The sequence below is a fragment of the Hyaena hyaena genome, unplaced genomic scaffold, assembly GCF_003009895.1.
Source record: "Hyaena hyaena isolate Hyena2069 unplaced genomic scaffold, ASM300989v1 scaffold_988, whole genome shotgun sequence".
NCBI classification, from domain to species: Eukaryota; Metazoa; Chordata; class Mammalia; order Carnivora; family Hyaenidae; genus Hyaena; species Hyaena hyaena.
This window is the reverse complement of record NW_024081611.1, coordinates 187,194-203,290: the sequence shown is the minus strand read 5'-3', so window position 1 is coordinate 203,290 and position 16,097 is coordinate 187,194. Positions and strand designations below refer to the sequence as shown.

Here is a 16,097-nt window from a genome sequence, read left to right as displayed (position 1 = left end):
TCCAGCCCTGGCCCTGGCGAATCCTGTCTTTATTTAAAATGTTGGCAGTTTGCTCATCGTGGATTTTGGGCACTCGTGTTGATGTTTTTAACATACTGCATTGAAGTGTTATTCGTCTTGGTGACTGTTTTTTGTGTGCGTTGCTTTGTTTTTGTTTTTGTTTTGGCTTCCCCTTAAATTTTCTCCCTTCACCCCAGCCCTGCATCCTATTTACCCAGTTCATGTCTGTGACTGGTTGTTTGGGCTACCGAAGGGGACTTTTAACATCTCTTACTGTGATGGTTGTAGTAGATGATACAACCGTTTCCAGCCCCTTCTCCAGTTTCCTTTGAACCAGAGATGGTGGGAAAGCAAAACCCTGCTTCCCAGACTGCTCTACAGTGACAAGCGGCTGCGTGGGCATCTTGACCAATCAACACAAGGGCAAGTCAGCCTCTGCAAACGCATCTGCTTTAAAGGACAGGCAGGAAAGGAAAGATCACTGAGGTTCCCCCCTCTTCTTCTGGAACGGGATGTACTGTATAGAGTCATGGCAGCCATTTTGCAATCAGGAAGCAACAGTAAGGGGCACAAGAAGTCAGCAGCTTAGGACATTCAAATCCTGTGCCCTTGATGGCAACACTGAGTAGCTGAATCAAAGCCAGCATCCATTTACACATCAGTTTCCTGTCTGGTGAGAAGAAAGTAAGCTCCAATTTTTTTAAGGTTTTATTTTTAAGTAATCCCAATGCTCAACGTGGGGCTTGAACTTATAACCCTGAGATCAAGAGTGGCATGCTCTACCAACTGAACCAGCTAGGTGCCCCAAACCCCCATATTAAAACCTGCTTTGGGGGCGCCTGAGGGGCTCAGTTGATTATACGACTGACTTCGGCTTAGGTCATGATCTCACGGTTCGTGAGTTCAAGCCCCACGTTGGGCTCTCAGCTAACAGCTCAGAGCCTGGAACCTGCTTCCAGTTCTGTGTCTCCCTCCATCTCTGCCCCTGCCCCCAAATACGCGTTCTCTCTCTCTCTGTCTCTATCAAAATAAACAAATAGGCATTTTTAAAAAGTTGCTAAGAGAATAGATCTTAAAAGTTCTCGTCCCAAGAAAAAAATTCTAAGTGCCTGCAGTGATGGTGACAAGATTTGCGCTCACTTTGCAATATATCCAAATAGAATTGGGTTGTACCTCTGAAACTAATGTCATAGGTCCGTTATATCTCAATAAAAAATAATAATAGGATAAAAGAACAAAAACCAAACCAAAACAACACCCACCGGTAGAGGGCCAGATTTGGCCCACTGGGTGGCGGCCTGGCCTTCCCCTCTGTAGATCAGTCTTGGTGGTTTTCGGTTTTACTTTCCCAGAGAAAAATCATTGTGTTTTCTCACAGCTCCCCCTGGTGGGAGCTGCCACATCTCTCTCCCAGGGGAGCATAAAGCCTCAGGTCTGAGGTCTCCCACCGTCCTGACCGGCCCCCCCGCTGTGGTTAAGTTTTAATTTTTTATTAAGGTAATGCATATACATTGTTTTACTGTTGTTCGAGTATCAAAAAGATGAGGAAGGTTTATACCAAAGTAACAGTGCCTTGTGCCGTCTCTACTACTCACATCCCTTCCCCTAGTAACTAACCATTTTCTTTTTTTTTTAATTTTTTTTTCTTTTTTATTTCTAGGAGAGAGAGAGAGAGAGCGTGAGCAGGGGAGGGTCAGGGTGAGAGAGGGGGAGTCACAGACTGAAACAGGCTCCAGGCTCTGAGCTGGCAGTCAGCACAGAGCCCGACGCGGGGCTCGAACCCACGAACCGCGAGATCATGACCCAAGCGAAAGTCGGACGCTTAAACCGACTAAGCCACCCAGGCGCCCCAGTAACTAACCATTTTCAACACTGACTCTTTCCTCTGGTATTAACCTTACTTTCCAACATTATCTTTTTTGATTTCTTCTTATGGCCTTGCTCTCTGACGATTTCCTATGTTTTCCCATTATGTTTGCCTTAGGCCTACTAGTAGTTTTGTTTTGTTTTGTCTTGTCTTTTTGTTTTGCTGTCTGATTAAGCATAGAGGACAAAGCTTGGCGGACTACTACCGTTGGGCCAGGTCTGGCCTTCAGCCTGTTCTTAGAAAGTTTTATTGGCACATAGTCATGTGCATTCGTGTAGTTCTTATCTCTGGCTACTTTTGTGCTGTAACAACAGAGATTCGTACTTGAGACAGAGACTGTAGGCCCCCCTCCAGGCCAAAAATGTTGTTGTCTGCCCTGAGAGAAAAAGTCTGCCAACCCCTGACAGTGGACAATACATCAGTTCGCTCTTTTCCGTTCCGGAAATCTGGGACTCTGAGCCCACTCTTCCCTCAGCTCCACTCTTCCAGTCTGGATGATCTTCTATGGGATGAGGTCATGCTGGATTTGGGGGAGTCCTAAATTCAATGACTACTGTTTTTTTTTTTTTAATTTTTTTGGTAACGTTTTGTTTTTGAGTGAGAGAATGAGACAGCGTGAGCAGGGGAGGGTCAGAGAGAGAGGGTGATACAATCCGAAGCAGGCTTCAGGCTCCGAGCTGTCAGCACAGAACCCGACGCGGGGCTCGAACCCATGAACTGTGAGATCATGACCTGAGCCGACGTCGAACGCTTAACTGAGCCCCCTATGCGCCCCTCAATGACCAGTGTTCTTATAGGAAAGACACACAAGGGGCCAGAGGAGGCTCCCTAGAGATAGCTCCCGGCAAAGGCCCTAGTCCCCACATAATGTCACTTTTCATAATTTGTGAATGGCTTGTAAAATAATTCCTATCACCTGTCACCTATAATTTTACCTGTGGCATGACTTAAAAAGCTGTTTTTCATTTCTTTTTTTTAATGTTTATTTATTTATTTTGAGAGACAGCAGGGGAGGGGGGAGCAGAGAGAGAGGGAGGAGGAGAGAGAATCCCAAGCAGGCTCCACGTTCAGCATGGAGCCTGATGTGGGGCTCGATCCCACAACCCTGGGATCATGACCTGAACCATGAGTTGGCCGCTTAAGTGGCTGAGCCACCCAGGTGCCCCATTTGTCATTTCGTATCAACTGTTTTTGCATACAAAGTTTCTTGACAGTTGTGCCTATCAAGAATTGGAGGACAGGGCGCCTGGGGGACTCAGTTGGATGGGTGTGTAGCTCTTGATTTGGTTCAGGTCATGATCTCACGGTTTATAAGTTGGAGCCCTACATCGGGCTCTGTGCCAACAGAGTGTGGGACCTGCCTGGGATTCTCTTTCTCTCCTCTCTTTCTGCCCCTCCCCTGCTCTCTTGCTCTCTCTCTCAAAATAAATAAATAAATAAAGAGTTTGGAGGAAATTGGGACCCAACCAAATGTCCATCAACAGGAGAATAGATAGCTAAATCCTGGTGTATTCATATAATGCAGTAAGACTCACCAGTATTTTTTAGGGTGAATAAGTGATGACTCATTAATGGGGTGAATCTCACAGATATAATTTTACACAAAGTCGGACACAAGAGAGTACATTCTACGTAATTCCCTCACTAGGAAGTCAAGGATAAGCAAGAGCGGGCTGGTGCTAGAAGTGAGAATCAAAGTCGGACGCTTAACCGACTGAGCCACCCAGGCGCCCCCAAATATTATGGTTTCTTACCTGTGCCTTGTGGCTAAAAAGATCGCGAAGCACTGGCCTAAGGAACAACTAAGGGACTCCTTTTACAATTTGGAATTTTTCACGAGTTGCCTATTTTTGTCTGTATCTTTACATGTATTAATATCTTCGTGGCCCCTCCTCACGACAAGGTAAGGTAAACACACCTGGATACGATTCGACACAGCCGCTTCTTTCTCCTGCTACATAAACCGAACACATAGGATGAATCCAGAATCCGCCCTAACGGCAGCCACTTAGGGAGCTTGGTTCTGTCTGTGTTCAGTGCCCCGCGTCTATGTTCAAAGTCCCTGGGATGGGCCTGTTAAACTCCTGGTGGCCGGGGGTGCGGGAGGGGGGAAGAGCTCAGTGATTCTCAGCCTCACCCCCGGGGGGCAGACTTCCCTTCACATGAAAAGTGACTGTTAGGGGACCCCTGGGTGCATCTCAGTCAGTTAAGCATCTCTTAACTGACTCTTGATTTTGACTCAGGTCATGATCTCATGGTTTGTGAGTTCGAGCCCTGGTCCGGCTCTGCACTGGCAGCACGGAGACTGCTTGGGACTCTCTGTCTCCGTCTCTCTCTCTGGCCCTCCCCAGCATGTGCTCGCTCTCTCTCTCTCTCAAAATAAATAGATAAATTTTTTAAGAAGAATTTTGGGGGCACCTGGGTGGCTCAGTCAGTTAAGCGTCTGACTTCAGCTCAGGTCATGATCTCACGGTTCTGGGTTCTAGCCCCGCGTCGGGCTCTGTGCTGACAGCTTGGAGCCTGGAGCTGCTTTGGATTCTGCCTCTCTTTCTCTGCCCTTTCCTCACTCGCACTTGGTTCTCTCTCTTTCTCTCAAAAATAATAAATAAACATTAAAAATAAATCAACAAAATAAAATAAGAATATTTGACACCTTTTGTCATTAAATTAATTCTCTTGCCCCTTTTCTTTCCTTTTTTTTTTAATGTTTTATTTATTTCTAGGAGAGAGAGAGAGAGACAGCGTGAGCAGGGGAGGGTCAGAGAGAGAGGGAGTCACAGACTGAAACAGGCTCCAGGCTCTGAGCTGGCAGTCAGCACAGAGCCCGACGCAGGGCTCGAACCCACGAACCGCGAGATCATGACCTAAGCGAAAGTCGGACGCTTAACCAACTAAGCCACTCAGGCGCCCCTCTTTTTTTTTTTTTTTAATGTTTACTTATTTTTGAGAGGGAGAGACAACGTACAAGCCAGGGAGGGGCAGAGAGACAGGGAGACACAGAATCCGAAACACCCTCGGGTCTCCGAGCTGTCAGCACAGAACCCGACATGGGGCTCGAACCCACGGATCACGAGATCATGACCTGAGCTGAAGTCGGACGCTTAACTGACTGAGCCCCCCAGGCGCCCCTAGAACGTTCTCCATGCCTCTCTTTTCCCCGCTCCTCTCCTTTTCCCTGTCATTCTCAGGCAATCTGGAACGTTGGCACAGCCATTCTGTTCCCCTCCTTCCTGGTTGCCTAGAAGTGGTTAAGATAATGGGCTGAAAAAATGGGATTTAAGGGGGGAAAAAAAATGTGTTTGACGTGTATTCAGTCAGCCCTTTCGAAGGCTGTCCGGGGTCACAGCAGTTTGCTATGGAAATGATTCAGTATCGCGGAGAAATGGGGCGGCCAGTGGCCAGGAAGCCATGAGAAAAAGAAAGATCTTGGTGGCACACAGGTGCTTTCCACACAAAATCCACCATTCAGAAGCCGCATCATTATGGAAATTGCCTTTTTGTGCCACCCTTGAAAAGATCAGATGCTCACGTCTGTGCCAAAGAAAAGTGGCTCCTGAAACCTCCCCCCACCCATGCACAAATGGTCTTTAAAGTTCTAATAGTGCTGGTTAATTAACAATCATTAGTTAAATAAAAACAGTCAATTAGGAAGAAGCCCATCTGGGAGGAAAAAGAAAACTTTTAACAACCACTGAGGGGAAATCCTTTCAAGGACATTTGGAAAGCTCCCAGAGGGATGTATTTCATGCCATTCTTGGACTCAAAATTCATTTTTAGTGGTCCTGTGGTTTTATTGGTTAATTTTTTTCTTGTAAACATATGGCTAAACTTTTTTCAAATTAATTTTTACTTTATCTTTTAGCCAAAGCTATCTTTTCATTTTATTCTGCTTTCAGGGTTTTTTTTTTTTTTAAACCTCCCCCCCCCCCCGCCAAAAAAAAATATCTGATTGGTGTAGTAATGTTTGAGCTCAATTAAGACACACAGACCTGCAGACAGCTCTCAACCGTACGGAAAGATCTATGAAGAGCTCGGCCTTTCTCCTATTGTGTGTGTTCTCTGGTTGGGTTCACTCTCTTCTGGAATGTTCTTTCCATAAGCGAGCACGCTGCAGAAGAACAGAGAGATGTTCTGGGTCGAGGTGGGGTACCTGGGTACTTGTGCCAGGTTGCTCACATCCCGGCCCTGGGGTTTATTGGCTCTGTGAACTTTCTCCAAGGTCACTAAGACCCAGGCTCAGCAAAGGAGAGCGGGGGTTCACTGTCAGTATCAGTCTGTTTGCAGCCAAATGCCTGAGTGACAGCAGCTGGCGTGTGCCCTGGGACCTGGACCTTTCAGGGTTAAAAGAAAAAAAACAAAACAGAAAACATTTAGGGGCGCCAGCATGGCTCAGTCGGTTAAGCGTCCAGCTTCAGCTCAGGTCATGACCTTGTGATCCGTGAGTTCGAGCCCCGCATCAGGCTCTGTGCTGACAGCTCAGAGCCTGGAGCCTGCTTCAGATTCTGTGTTTCCCTCTCTCTCTGCCCCTCCCTTGCTCATGCTCTGTCTCTACCTGTCTCAATAATAAATAAACATTAAAAAATTTTTAAAAACACTTAAAAAATTATTACCCAGATATAATTCATATAACATAAATGTCATCATATTAAGGTGTGTGTAATTTGGTGGTTTCAGCATATTTGAAGTGTTGTGTGCGTATCCCCATCGCTTAATTCCAGAACATTTTTCACTACCCCAAAAGGAAACCCCCAGCCCCTGAACCTGTTAAACAGGCCCTCGATTCCCCCTCCCCGAGTCCCCGACAGCCGCTGGTCCACCTCCTGTCGCCTGGCTGTGGACATGTCGCAGGCATGGAATCCCGCATTGTGTGGCCTCTTGTGTCTGGTTCCTCTCACTGAGCGTTGAGTGCCGCGTGTTCATCTATGTGCCGCGTGTCATCCTTCACTTTTTCTGGCTGCATACTAGTCCTCTGTGTAACTACACCCCATTTTGTTCATCCATTCATCCATTGACGGCCGGCTGGGGCCTTACCATGTTTCGGTTCCTGGGGGTCATGCTGCCACGGACATGCCTGGACCAGTTTTGGTGTGGACGAATGTTTCCGATCCCTTTGGGCATTTACCTAGTAAGATTGCTGGGTCATATGAGAACTCTGTTTCACTTTTTGAGGAACTAGGGGTTTTCAGTTTAAATGGTGGGAAAGTCCCAGGGAACCCAGGATGCGTTGGCCACACCCTGTGAATGATTCCTCCTTGATGTCATTGGCCCTGAAGCCTTTAGTTAAGGGGACGAAGCAAGCAAGATGCTGTCTCCCTTACACCCCATTCCCTCCACCGCTACCAGCTTTTCTGGTGCTGTGGCTTCCCGTATTGCAGACCCTGGGTCGGGCCTATTCCCTCTAAACTGTGCCCTACGTGGTCCTCGAGAGAGCAGCGTGTGGTTCGAGTGGCTTCTCTAAGCAGGCAAAACTTTCTCTCGGGAACCGACTGTAGGCAGAAGGCCCGGAGGGAAATGTTAGCCTCTCTTCGGTCCACTGAGGAGGGGATGCTCACCTTTCTCCTCCCAGCTGCCCCCTTGCGCCCAGCGTCAGCAGGCACCTGGCGCTTCTCCGGTAAGGGATCGCTTGGACCTGCGTAGGGATCCTGGGAAACAAAGAGTGAGGAACAGAAGGTAAGTCCCGAGCTGAGATGTCCAGAAGGGAACTCACACGTGTCCCCTGCCCTGACGCCATCGGTAACCGCCTCTTGAGCAGGGGACCGTGGGACTGCAGTGGAGAGCTGCGGGTGGATCTTGGAGCGAGTCCTGTCTGTCTTTACTGGACGGTAGTCACAGGCTTGCAACCCTTCATTTCAGCACAGAATTGCATTCTCTTCTCTGACGTTCCGCTGGCGGCAGAGCTGCTTCGCCCTGTCTGCCCCTCCCACCTTAAGAGATTTGAGCAACAAAAGAATGGAAAGCAGGGTCTGTAAGAGATGTTTCCGACACCCACTTTCTCAGCAGCTTTGTTCACAGTAGCGAAGAAGTGGGGCAGCCTGTGTGTTCATCAATGGACGAAGGATGAACGCAACGTGGTCCGTCCGTACATGGATACCATTCGGCCCTAGGACATCCTGACACCTGCTACATCCCAGATGGACCCTGAGGACATTATACTCGGTGACAGAAGCCAGACACAGAAGGACACGCCCTGCGTGACCCCACTCACAGGGGGTCCCTAGAGGCGTCCCGACTGCAGAGACAGAGAGCAGATGGTGGGACCCAGGGGTGGGGGGAGGGGAGTCAGTGTTTCATGGGGACAGAGTTTCAGTCTGGAAAGATGGAAAGTTCTGGAGACAGATGGTGGCAGCGGCTGCATGACAGTGTGAATGCACTTAATGCCACTGGCTTGTTTGCAACAAATGGTTAAACTAGTAAATTTCATGTATATTTTATCTCAAATTCTAAAAAGTTTTTAAAAAGTAAGATGTGGGCAAGTTTGCCCCTGCACATGTGGTGTTCTACCACCATTCATTCAACAGTGACTTAGTGAGGAACAGCTACGCTCCAGGCTTGATTCTAGAGCAGGGTTCCTTAGCCTCAGCACTTGACATTGGTGCTGGATTATTCTCTGAAGTGGGAGCGTCCTGGATGTGCCAGATGTGGAATGGCATTCCCACCTTCTACCCATCAGATGCCCATACCTTCTGCTCCCCCATTCATGACTGCACCAGCTCTGCAGGGACACAGACCAGGGGACTTACCCACGCCAGAGAGGGCGCCCACAATGGCACTCACGTGCACTGCCTGCCCTCTGCATGCCTGGCTCTTCTAGTTCTGCCCCGGGGCCCTGACCCTGGGGGTCTTACCACCTGGGGGCAGGCCTCCCCACCACCCGCACCGGCCCAGTGCTGTAAAGGTCCCAATTTAAGGGAGCAGCCAGGGCTGGAGTGATGCCAGGAAAGAGAGGACCCGGGATGTGTGCAGGGACCTCAAGTTCACGGGAGGATTTCATGTCTGAAGACATTTCAAGGCTGTTTTCAGCAGGAAGATTCTTTTTTTGTTGTTGTTGTTTTTAAATATTTATTTTTGAGGGGGAAGGGGCAGAGAGAGTGGGAGACACAGAATTCGAAGCAGGCTCCAGGCTCTGAGCTAGCTGTCAGCACAGAGCCTGACGTGGGGCTCAAACCCACGAACCGTGAGATCATGATCTGAGCCGAAGTCAGATGCCTAACCAACTGAGCCACCCAGGTGCCCCTCATTCCAGTGTCTTTTATTCTTTTTGGTGTTCTTGTAAATGGAATTTTTTTAAAATTTCGTTTTCAGGAGTGTCTGGGTGGCTCAGTTGGTTGAGTGTCTGACTTTGGCTTGGGTGATAAACTGGAGGCTTGTGAATTTGAGCCCCACGTCGGGCTGGCTGCTGTCAGCATGGAACCCACTTTGGATCCTCTGTCCCCCTCTCTCTCTGCCCCTCTCCCACTTGCTCTCTCTCTCTCTCTCTCTCAAATATAATAAACATAAAAAAAAGAAGTTTCATTTCAGACTGTTTGTTGCTAATGGATAGAAAAACAATTGAGTTTTGTATGTTGATCTTGTATTCTACAACCTTGCTGAACTCCTTTATTATTAGTTCTAATAGCTTTTTAATGGGTTCCTAAGGATTTTCTACACACAAGATCATGTCATCTGCAAACATAGTTTTCCTGCTTCCTTTTTAATCTGGGTGCTTTTTTATATTTATTTTTTATGCCTAATTACTCTGGCTAGAAGATCTAGTACATGCTAAATGGGAGTGGCAAGAACAGACATCCTTGCCTTATTCTTTTTTTAAAATTTTTTAACACTTATTCATTTTTGAGAGACAGAGCGTGAGTCGGGGAGGGGCAGAGAGAGAGGGAGACACCGAATCCGAAGCAGGTTCCAGGCTCTGAGCTGTCAGTACAGAGCCTGACGTGGGGCTTGAACTCACGAACTGTGAGATCATGACCTCAGCTGAAGTCGGTAGCTTAACTGACTGAGACACCCAGGTGTCCCTGCCTTATTCTTGATCTTAGGGGGAAAACACTCAGTTTCTCACTTTAACTATTTTTGCCTGTGATGCTTTTGTAGCTGCCTTTATCAGGCTGGGAAAGTTCTCTATAACTAGTTTGTTGTGTGTTGTTATTTAAATCATGGAAGAGTGTTGGATTTTGTCAAATGCTTTTTTTTTTCTGTTGAGATGGTCATATAGTTTTTGTCCTTTGTACTATCAAAATGATTAAACTTTTGGGGCGCCTGGGTGGCTTAGTCGGTTAAGCATCCGACTTTTGCTTAGGTCATGATCTCGCGGTTCGTGGGTTCGAGCCCCGCGTCGGGCTCTGTGCTGACTGCCGGCTCAGAGCCTGGAGCCTGTTTCAGTCTGTGACTCCCTCTCTCTCTGACCCTCCCCTGCTCACGCTGTCTCTCTCTCTGTCTCCTAGAAATAAATAAAAAACGTTTAAAAAAATGATTAAACTTTTTTTAAAAATGTCAAACCAACCATCTTTGCATTCCTGGGATACATTCCACTTAGCCGTGGTGTGTAAATCTTTTTATAAGTGCTAGATTCGGTTTGCTAGTATCTGGTTGAGAATTTTTGCACTTATGCTCAAAAGGGAGAATGGTCTCTAGTTTGCTCTTTTTGTGTCTTTGTCTTGGTTTTGGTATCAGGATAGGATAGTACTGGCCTCAAAGAATGTTAGAATGGCCTCATAGAGTATTCCTTACTCTTCTGTCTTTAATAAATAGTCTGTGGAGGAATGACATTAATCTTTATTTTTTTAAAGTTTATTCATTTATTGTAAGAGAGAGAGTGCATGCGCTGGAGCAGGGGCAGGGCAGAGAGAGAGGGAGAGAGAATCCCAAGCAGCCTCTGCACCATCAGCATGGAGACCAATGCAGGGCTCAAACTCATGAACCTTGAGTTCATGGCCTGAGCCGAAACCAAGAGCCAGATCCTCAACCAATTGAGCCACGCAGGCACCCCTAATTTTTCTTTAAATGTTTGGTAGAATTCACCAGAGACACCATCTGTTCCTAGGCTTTTCTTTGTGAGAAGTTTTTTGTTTACTAATGCAATTTCTCTCCTAGTCACAGGTGCACTCAGATTTTCTGTTTCTTCTTGAGTCACTTTCTAGGAATTTGCCCATTTCATCTGGGGTATCTAATTGTCGGCATGCAGTTGTTCATAGCATTAGCTTAGCATCTTTCCTATTTATGAAAAGTTTGTTGTAATGTCCCCTCTGAGTCCTGATTTGAGTAATTTGAGTTATCTCTCTCTTTTTTTTTTATCCTGATCTGTCTAGTTAAAGATTTGTCAGCTTTGCTGACAAGTTTAAAGGGACTAACTTGTGACCTTTGTAATTCTCTGAATGTCTAATCTCTACTGCATTTATTTCCACTCTAATCTTTATTATTTCCTTCCTTCTTGTAGCTTTGGGTTTAGTTTACTTTTACTTGCCATCTTAAGGTGGAAGATTTGAAGTCTTTTTCTCTTTTTTTAACATAGATGATTATGGTTATGACAATTCCTCTACTTCAGCTGAATCCACAAATTTTGGTATGTTGTATGTCATTTTCATTCATCTCAAAGTATTTTCTAATTACTCTAATTTCTCATTTTCTAATTCCAAAGTATTTCCCATTTTCTACTCATTTCTTCTTTGAGATAGCCGTGTTTTACATGTGTTAAGTGGTTAAGTATTATTTATATGTAAATAATACTATAAATACGGCATCACGTTGGGGCATTTTCAAAACAAAAGTTATAGCAGAATGAGCTGTACAGTGTGGCTCCAAGGCACCTCCCATGATGGCCTAAAACTTTATCGCTCAGCTGCCCACATCCAGTCCATCAGAATTTCTCTAAAATGTACCTCTGAGCCACCTGTTCATCTCCACCTCCACTACCAGGTCTCTAATCCAAGCCACCATACTTGTCAGCTCAGGAAAACTGTGACAGTCTCTCGAGGCCTCTTGCTCTGTCTTTCTTGTCTCCTTCGATCTGGTCCCCATGTGGTGAGCTTTTACAATCACAAATCACTGGGGTGCTGGGGTGGCTCAGTTGGTTAAGCATCCGACTTTGGCTCAGGTCATGATCTCAGTCTGTGGGTTCGAGTCCCATGTCAGGCTTTGCACTGATTATGCATAGTCTGCTTTGGATTCTGCATCTCTCTCTGTGTGTGTCTCTTTCTGTCTCTTTCTCTTTCTCTCAAAAAAAAAAAAAAATTAAAAATTTTAAAAAGTATAAAATCACAAATCTGGTTACATCTCCCACCTGCTTAAAACCCTCCAGTGGCTTCCCAATCTGATGAGAACCCCTTCATAAGGCCTGTCAGACTTGACCTTAAGTGAAATGACTCCCTTGATCCCCTGACTCACCACCCTGGACACTTATGCCCTCCCCATTCCTTCCGCTCCAGCCATTCCCAGTGACCTGTTGTTTATTTAAAACGAGTTTCCATACCAGGGATTTTGAATTCTTGATATTTTCTTCCCTTCTTCCTCATTATTCCAACATTGGCCCAAATGTCACCCTCTTAGAGAGGTCTAGGGTGGCCAGCTCTTCCTGCTTGGTCCTGGAGCTTCCCTGATTTAGCACCAAAAGTCTCACATCCTGGGAAACCCCGTAATCACTTTTAAAATTTTTTAAGTTTATTTTTGACAGAGAGAGACATGGAGTGCGAGGAGGGGAGGGACAGAGATAGAGGGAGACAGAATCGGAAGCAGGCTCCAGGCTCTGAGCTGTCGGCACAGAGCCCGATGCGGGGCTCAAACTCAAGGACCGTGAGATCATGACCTGAGCTGAAGTCAGATGCTCAACCGATTGAGCCACCCAGGCGCCCCCTGGAAACCCCATAATCTCAAACCATCCAAGATGGTTGGTCACCCTTGAGAGGCCATCCCTAGCTGCTCTCTCCAGAATAAGCCCTACCACTCACCCCCCACGTTACTGTCATATCCCTTTTCCTGCAAGCCTGGGAATTGTGTTCCCAACACCCGGAATGGTGTCTGACAAATAGTAGGCAGACGACATATTTTAAATAAATTAATAATTGAAGGAAAGGAACGGATTCCTAGGCTTAAGACCCGGTCATATAGATATCTGCAAGAACAACCCATTAGAAACTGGCAAAATCAATTCATCAGGTCACCATCAGTATTTTTGTTAAAATGAATACAATAAAAAAGATCAAGCATTGCCTCATGTATCATGCTTTGAAAATTTTATTATTTTTTAAAAATGTTTTATTTATTTCTGAGAGAGAGACAGAGAGACAGAGACAGCGTGAGCAGGGGAGGGTCAGAGAGAGAGGGAGATACAGAATCTGAAATAGGCTCCAGGCTCTGAGCTGGCAGTCAGCACAGAGCCTGACGCGGGTCTCGAACCCATGAACTATGAGATCATGACCTGAGCCGAAGCTGGAGACTTAACCGACTGAGCCACCCAGGCACCCCGAAAATTTTGTTTTAGTCATTATGTGTTTGTGTGGACTGGGCCTTTGAGTCGGATGTATTTCCTGCTGTGATTCAAAAATATTGGAAAACCTCCCATCTAGTGGTCAATGCATGGGCTTTGGCTCCAGACTGCTGGGATTTGAAGCCCTTACAAGCTGTTTGGCACTGGGCAAATTCACTCCTACTTTCTAGACCTCAGTTCCCTAATCTGTAATATGGGGATAAATGCATACCCCAGCTCTTAGGATATGAATGTGAGATTCAACGGAGTTAGCATTAAAAAAAAAAAAAATGCTTAGATCAGTTTCTGGCACCTAAGAACAAATTGATCAGTGCACACTAATATGGTAATTTGTGGGGTGAATGGATGGAGGGAGGGAGGGAGGAAGGAAGGAAGGAAGGAATAGGGCTGAGGTCAATCTTCCTTTAAGTTGCCTTCCTTGTTTCTTCCCAGAACAAGTTTTCTCTCTTAGTGTTCCGGCCCCTTCCCCTGAATAACTATATATGTTTATTTATTTATTCAGTTTATTGTCAGTGTCCCCCCATTAAACTAAAAGCTCTCAAAGAGCCTGGGTTGTTTCTGCAACGTGTAGTTGAACTACCATCTAGGGATGGGCGGTGAGCTGGAAGAAGGTTGGCAAACATTTTGTGAATGGCTGGGTAGTAAATATTCTAGGCTCTGCTTATGCCATTCCATCTTTGTGCAACGAATAAACTCTTCACTACTCAGCTCTTGTTCATGTAGCGTGAAAACAGCCTTCCACAGTTTTTTAAAGGATGGGCCTGGCTGTGTTCCAATAAAACTTTATTTACAGACACAGGCAGACATAATTCGGCCCAACGACCACAATGCGTCAACCCTTAAAGACACTGAAATACTGGATTCGGTAATACAAGAGTTTCGTATAGATGTCACAAAATTCTTCTTTTGATTGTTTTAAACCACTTAAAAAATATTCTAAAACTCTCAGCTTGTGGTCCATGTAAAACAGGCAGCGGGCGGGATTTGGGCCGCAGGTCGGAGTGTGCTGATCCCAGACTCAGACTGTGTTTGCATGTACGGTAATCATTTGTGGAATAAACGAAGGCCCCATTAGAGTCACCGAAACTTAGCCTCCCCGGAGCAGCGCCACCCACCGGGGCCGCGCGCGCTTCCCGCTCGCCAACCCTCCGAGCGGAGCGTCCCTCCAGCCAAGCCCCGCCCCCCCCCGCGGCCATTGGTCAAGCCTCGCCCTCATCCTCGCCAGGGAACGCCCCCTTTGACAGGCACTGCGTGAAGCCAATGGGATACTGTAGGGCCTTACACCCCGCCCCTCTCGCGCCCGTTGGAGGCGGGCATGGGCGGGCCGTTGAGGGGTGGGGCGTGGAGCCTGGTAACCGTTGCTGGTAACAACGCCCCGCCCCGTCGCGGCGGGCGGGCAGGCGGGCGGGCGGGCGGGCGCGCGAGGCTGGCGGGCGGCGGGAGCGGGAGGAGGAGCGGCTGCCGCCGCCACCGCCGCCGCCATAGAGACTGTAGCCGTGGAGACTGTTACTTACCAACGGGGACCAACACGCAGCAGCCGCTGCTGCCGCCGCGGGAGCCGCTGCCCGAACTCCCAGCCCGAACTCCAGGTGACCGATTCGACCGTCCGGGGCCCGGCCGGGCCGGGGAGTGCGGGGGGCGGCGGGGGTCCGGCTTGGGGTGGGGGAGCGGCAGGCGGGCGGCGCAGCCCCCGCCGCTCACCCCCAAACGTCCGGGACGGCGCGCCCGCGGGACCCGCCTCCTCAGCCCAGTCCCTCCGGCGCGGCCGAGTTTGGGGGCGCCCGGGAACCCCCCTTCTTTTAGCCAAACTCGGGGGCAAGTGGGAGCCCATCGCCTCTATTAGAAAACTTCCTGAGTCGCGCGCGCCCGAGACCCCACTCTCAACTCTTGCTCTCGAAGGCGACGAATTGGGTGCGCCCGGGGCCCCTCAAACTTTTATTCCCTGAATTGGGGCTTCTGGGAACCTCCTGTTCATTTTATGCCCCGAATCTTTAAGTTGAGGGCGCCCCGGCACCCCTTTCTCGCTTTCTCTCAACTTCTTGAAACCATCTCCCACCCGTACCTTAAACTCTCTGACTTGGGGGCTCCTGGGGACCCCTCTTCTCTTTTGCTCCCCGAATGTCTGAAATTGGGGCCCCCTTCTCTCCTAACCGCAGACTCCTGAATGGGGGGCTGGAAGATTCGTTTTCACCTTTGCCCCAATTTCCCGGATTTGGGGTATCCGGGGACCGGCTTGTCGTCAGCGATTTTGAGAGCCCCCCTGGAATCCTTTTCTCCCCCTTTAGCCAAAAGTCGGTGCGCTCGTCTTGGGAGAACCCCCCCCCTCACTTTTCCGCCGCAAACTCGCCGAGAATCGGACTTCCCGGGGACCCGTTTCTCACCTCTTTACCAAAAATCGTCGCAGTGAAGGCTCCCCGGACGCTCCTCCCCTCTCTCCCTTGGAACCGCGATTCCTGAGTGTGGGGTGTGTGTGGGGGGGGGTGTCCTGGGTCCGCCGGTGCTTCCACGCCCCTCAGGAAGCCCCTTCGCACGCCCGCAGCCGCCCCCCCCCAATTTGGACTGACCTCCAAGCGAGATGAGTTTCACCAAGTTTTTTTTTTTTTAATGTATTAGTTTATTATTTTGTTTAAAGAGCCGACGGCTCAGTGACATTTTCTCTTGCGATTGTGCGAGTGCGGGTGTGTGTTTGTGAACTGAAACCCCAGCCCTGAACACCCCCTCCCGGCCGCGCACTTGCACACGCGCGCGCGCACACGC

At 48.2% G+C, this 16,097-nt stretch overlaps 1 protein-coding gene across 3 annotated transcripts in view; it reads left to right on the top strand.

Annotated features, from left to right (window-relative positions):
* The first annotated feature begins 14,774 nt into the window (after nt 1-14,774).
* The window catches only part of RFX2 (regulatory factor X2), a 92,143-nt gene continuing 90,820 nt past the window's right edge, over nt 14,775-16,097 (top strand). For 2 of the 3 annotated variants that reach the window (XM_039221338.1, XM_039221337.1), the window contains exon 1: nt 14,874-14,929. The gene's annotated coding sequence lies outside the window, so the exon portion shown is untranslated. Of the gene's footprint in view, nt 14,930-16,097 lie in introns of all 3 variants that reach the window. The other variant, XM_039221339.1, reaches the window with a different exon arrangement.